The sequence below is a fragment of the Elephantulus edwardii genome, unplaced genomic scaffold (genome assembly GCF_000299155.1).
Source record: "Elephantulus edwardii isolate Elephantulus edwardi_28Jun2011 unplaced genomic scaffold, EleEdw1.0 scaffold00102, whole genome shotgun sequence".
In the NCBI taxonomy this organism is placed as follows: Eukaryota; Metazoa; Chordata; class Mammalia; order Macroscelidea; family Macroscelididae; genus Elephantulus; species Elephantulus edwardii.
In genome coordinates, this window is record NW_006399852.1 from 7,844,764 (window position 1) to 7,850,816 (window position 6,053).

A 6,053-nucleotide genomic window follows, 5' to 3' on the forward strand; every position below is an offset into this window, starting at 1 on the left:
CAGAAGATCATTTTGTATTTGAAAAGACAAATAGAGGTTACTGCTGGTAGTAGTGGTGGTGGTAGTAGTAGTAGTAGTAGTAGTAGTAGTTATTGTTGTTATGTGCCATTGAGTCAACCACAACCCATAGTGACCCTGGACACACTAGCTCTGAATCCTGCTCTATCAAGAGCCAATCTCAACTACCTTTGACACACCTACGTTCATTACTCCAGTTACCCTCTTTTCGCTGACCGTCCACTTTTCCAAACATTATGTCCTTCCCAAAGGACTTGTCCCTCCTGAAAACATGCCCAACGTATGTGAGACAGGGCTTGAAAACCTTTGCCTCCAAAGAGCAGCTTGATTTCACCCTCTCTAGGACGGACCTGTTTGTTCTCTTGGAAGTCCATCCTATGTTCAATACTTTTCTCCAGAATCACAACTCAAAAGACATCACTTGTTCTTCTGTCATCTTTAGTCTTTGTACAGCTTTCTGATACATAGCAAATAATTGTAAATAAAGACCATGCTTATGGCAGCAGCGTTAAATATTTAGAAAAGGAAACAAAGTAAAAATGCTAAGCCATACATATGTATCTCAATATTCTGTCTTTTGTCATCAATGTTTATATAACCCACCATTTGCACACCTCAGTGAAGAAGACGAATGGACTTTTTGCAACTTCTGTAGGAAACTCTTGTAGCTTACTTGGTAAGGAGTTACACTCAAGCAAAATGCAGAAGATCCAAATCCACCAGCTTTCCTCGGGAGAAAGATGATGAGTCTCGTGTGTCATTTGTAGCCTCTGAAAAACTGCTGTGAGGTCAGCTATGAATTAGTGCCAACTCTATGACATCTAACAACAACTTCTATATATTATTACATGGCATGACTTTTCTTCAGTTATTCAGAACAAAATATAGAAGCTGATTCAGCAGCAATTAACAACAAAAAGAAGTGGTTTCTGATTAATAGATTGTGTCGTGCAAACACATAGCAAAGTAATTAAATGCATGACCATCTCTAACACTCTAGATTTTCATATATGTTGTTGTTATGTGTCATCGAGTCACTTGCAACCCATAGTGACCCTATGTACAACAGCCCTAAACTCTGCTCTGTCCTGTGCCAATTGCACCGTCTCTGATACACCCATCCCAATTGCTCCAGTCACTGAATCAATCCACCTCATAGAAGGCCTTCCCCTCCTGTGCTGTCCCTCCACCCTCCCAAGCATGATGTCCTTCTCCAAGGACCAGTCTCTCCTAACAACATGTCCAAAGTATGTCAGACGAAGCCCCAAAATACTTGCCTCCAAGAGCAGCCTGGTTTAACCCTTTCCAGGATGAATCTGTTTGTTTTCCTAGCAGTCCATGGTATTCTCAATACTCTTCTCCAGCCCTATAGCTCAAAGGCATCAATTCTCCTTCTATTCTCCTTAGTGATCTAGCTCTCTGATGCATAACAAGTCATTGCAAAGACCATGGCCTGTATCAGACGCACCTTAGTCTCCAGAGAGACACCATTGTTCTTCAGTACTTTGGAGAGGTCCCTACCAGCAGACTTTCCCATCATATTCCCATTTTAATTTCCTGGCTACTGGTGCCAAGAGTGTTGACTGTGGAGCCAAGCAAACTAAAGCTGTCAACAATCTCAGTCTCTTCACATTCCATCCTGATGCTGCCAATTGGCCCAGTGGTGAGAATCTTTGTCTTCTTGATATTGAGCCTCAATCCATATTGGAGGCTGCAGTCCTTGACCCTCTGCAGCAAGCGCTTCAGGTCCTACTCACTTTCTACAAGCAGGGTTGTGTCATCTGCATAACGCAAATTGTACATAAATCTTCCACCAATCTTGACCCCACATTCCTCCTCATAGAGCCCAACCTCCTGGATAATCTGTTCTGCATACAGATTGAAAGGATATGGAGACAGGACACAACCCTGGTGAATGTCCTTTCCAATTTTGAACCATGCATTGTTTTCCTTACTCTGTTCCGATGATTGCCTCTTGGTCCAAGTATAGATTTCTCATGAGCACAGTCAAGTGTTCTGGGTTTCTCATTCTTCTCAGAGTTGCCACAGTTTGTTATGATTCACACAGTTAAAAGCCTTTGCCTAATCAATGAAGCACAGATATACATTCCTCTGGTATTCCCTGCTTTCAGCTAAGATCCACCTAACATCAGCTACAATATCCCTAGTACCACAACCCCTTCTAAACCCATCCTGGACTTCTGGCAGTTCTCTGATGTGCTGTTCCAGTCGTTTTTGGATAATCTTTAGTAGAATCTTGCTTGCATGTCAAATTAATGAGATTGTTCTATAGTTTCCACACTCTGTTGGGTCACCCTTCTTTGGAATGGGAACAAATATAGATCTCTTCCAGTCAGTTAGCCAAGTGGTTGTTCTCCAGATTTCTCGGCACAACTTGGTGAGCACATTCAGGGCAGCATCTGTTAGCTGAAATATGTCAGCTGGTATACCGTCTATTTCTGGAGCCTTAGTTTTTGCTATTTCCTTCAAAGCAGCTTGAACTTCTTCCTTCATCACCATGGGCTCTTGCTCATATGTTGTTTCATTAAATTCTTCTGTGTCTACCAATTCCTTTTGATACAGTGACTCAGTATATTCCATCTTCCTTTAATACTTCCTGGATCATTTAATATTATTCCTAAAACATCCTTGATTATAGCAACTTGAGGTTTGAATTTGTTCTTCAGTTCCTTGAGCTTAAGAAATGCTGAGCGAGTTCGGCCCTTTTTATTTTCTGACTCCAACTCCTTGCACATTTCATTGTCATATATATAAATTATTATTGTTAGTTATCATCCAGTCGACTATAACTCACAGTGATCCTATGAGCAATGATCGGAAACTTGTTCTATCCTGTATCATCAGGATGTATTCAACATCTCTGTCATGTTCAAGCTTATTGTGATAGTCGGTAGTCACCTTGTAAATCCACCTCATTGAGTGTCTTCCTCTCTTTTCTAAACCTTCTATCTTTTCAAGTTTCATGTCTTTCTCTCATCAAGGACTGGTTCCCTCTGACAATATGCTCAAAATAAGTTCATGGAGTTTCTCCAGCCTTGCCTCTAAGGAAAACCCTGATTAAATTACTTTCAAGACAGATTTATTTGTTCTTTTGGCAGTTCATGTTATATTCAATACTCTTCTTCAACACCACAGTACAATGGCATCAATCTTCTGTCAGTCTTCTTTACTCATTGTCCAACTTCCAGCTACATAGGAGGCAAATGAAAATATTAAGGCTTAGATCAATTACAACTTGGTCTTTAAACTAGCATCCTTGTTCTTTAGAACTTTGGAGGAGTTCTTGACAGCAGATTTCCTCAACGGAACACTTCTTGTGATTTCTTGAATGTTGCTACCATGAGTGTTGATGATGGATCAAACTAAAATGAAATCATTGACAACTTCAATCTTTTCTCCTTCTTTCGTGATGTTGCTTATCGGTCCGGTGATAAAGATTTTTTTGGTTTGTTTTCTCCATATGGAGGTGTAACCCCTATTGAATGTTTTCTCTTCTTCAAGTACCCCAAGTCTTCTTCACTGTCTACAAACAAAGTTGTATTATCAGCATAAAATTGGTCAATCATTCAAGAGATACATATAGGAATAAATAGAAACATAAACTATACACTAGGAATTTCCAGGTTTTCTAGCACTTAAATGTACAGATGCAAGCTAAAATGTTAGCTTTTCAAACTGAACTCAGAGACACTTCAGACAAAAATCCTGGTAATTTGCTTCCAAAACATCACAGCCCTGGAGGAGCTACCTGGAGGAAGCCAACCCTGTTCGGGGAGGGGGGGGGAGGAGTCACAGCATATAGAAGTCAACTCAACAACAACACTACCAACAACCCTACCTAACATCTGATATCTAACACCTAATACTGAATCACCACAATTTGTAGCAGCTGCTATCTAACACTTAACAACAAAAACAATGCCTAACAACATCTAGACTCTGACTCTGACAACTCTAACACCAACACTAGGCGGCCTGACCCAATAGAGTAACCACAGTGCCCATACAGCTGGCTAAACTTTTCAAGAGTTCAGTAGGCATACATGGTTAGCAAACTTCCGAACTAAATAGGGCAGATAGGAAATGTTTTCACCCTTGCGGAACGTTCCATTAACTACCACATGAGAGATGGCAAACACTTTTATAACTTTGCCCCCTTAAACTTCCAAACACCTCAGAAAATGCAAGCCCCATCATCATGCTATTGGAAAATTTCCACTTTCTCTATTTTCCCTCTGGGTCTCATTTATTCTGTTTTTCCAGAACTTTACATCCTTCACTTCCTTTCTTAATTACCAGACTGTGCCTTTCCCTGCTTTATGTTTTCCCAGTTTACTGGGTAGATGTTCTCTCTCTCCTCGCTTTTTTTTCTCTTGTAAGCAAATCGTTTTAAAAATTAATTTAGCTAACACTTATTGAGTCATCTAACTCCAGTTTTCTATAAATTACTTCCCTCCTGATAACCCCAAGGTTATCCCAGAAGCTGTCACATTCTACAATCTGTTGTCTCCCTTGGTTTCATTGATTGGGAGTGTATTTGAGACAGGTGGGTAATCAGTCTCTTTCCTGAGAATTGTGGGAGCAAAGCTCTGACCTGAGAGACCCAGAGATCCTTTTCTGACTGGGTCATTAATTTGCAACAAGTAACTGTTACTTGAGAGCTATAGGTGCCTGCCATTTTTTACCAGCCTATCCATTAATAAGAAATAGGATGAGTAACGAAGCATATGTACAGACAGAATGCAAATCAGAGATGAGCATGAGGCACCTTTAGCATCATTGCTAAATTCCAACTGCTTCACACAAATTTAGAGACATCATCCATTATCCTTCCAAAATGCTTTTTTATTTTTGTTGAGAGTAGTTTGAATTTATCTTCTGTTCCTTTCAAGAATAAGATTCCTAATCAATATAAGCTTTAATAAGATAACAAGAAACTCACCTAGATATGTTCCTTCTCAAAATATTGCCGTTTTTGCTAATTAGTGCAAGGTATCCACAATTAACACCATTGGTACCACCAGTCAGGAGATCAGGGGTCACGCTGCACTGGGAAAGTCTGCAATCATGGACCTCTCCACTTACAGAGTAGCAATGACGTTTCTTTGAGGTCTGAGGTGAGCCTGATTCAGATGATGGGTTTTTTCAGTCACTTGCTATGCATCTGAGAGCTGGACAGTGAATAAGGATGACAGAAAAAGAATTATGTCTCTTAGCTGTGGTGTTAGAGAATAGTAGTGAATATCCCATGTGGACTGCCAAAAGAATAAAACAGATACGTCTTACAGAAGGTGCAGCCAGAAGGTTCCTTGAAGGAAAGACTGATGAGGCTTCACCTCATATACTTCGGGCGTGTTAATAGGAGAGATTATTCCTTGAAGCACACATCAGGCTTGGGAAGGTAGAAAGAGGGCAAAGGAGAGGAAGACCTTCCACCAGGTGGGTTGACACAGTTTCTGCAGCAATGGGCTTGAGTGTGTCGGAAGTTGTGAGGATGGCACTGGATAGGACAGTGTTCAGATCGGCTGTTTACTGGGTTACTAATGAGTCATCCTTGACTCCACAGTACTTAACAATAACAGTGCAAGGTATGCCGTATGAAAGTGCTTCTTGTTTTTATGTACTTTAGAGTCAGAACTGACTTACAGCTGACCCTCCTATGGGTTTTCAGAGGCTGTCAAGAGCATAGAAGGAGATTCCCCATCTTTCTCCCATGGAACAGTATTAAAGTGAATGGAAAAAATTATGGTAGATTCAAATAGTGTGTCTTTGGGTTTACAGCATAATTGTTGACCTTTATGCCTCCAGAGCCCCCTGAAAAATGGCTACGTTCTAGGAAACAACAGCAGACATAAGGTGCACAGTGAGATTGATTTGGCTGTAAAATAAGGTATCTCAATTAATAATTCTTTGCAATACTTAAAATAAAACTTGGAAGGGGAATATTTTCTGAAGCAGAAGTTTAAGTATTAAAGTACAATTACCATTTTTAAAAATAGAAAATACTAAATTCA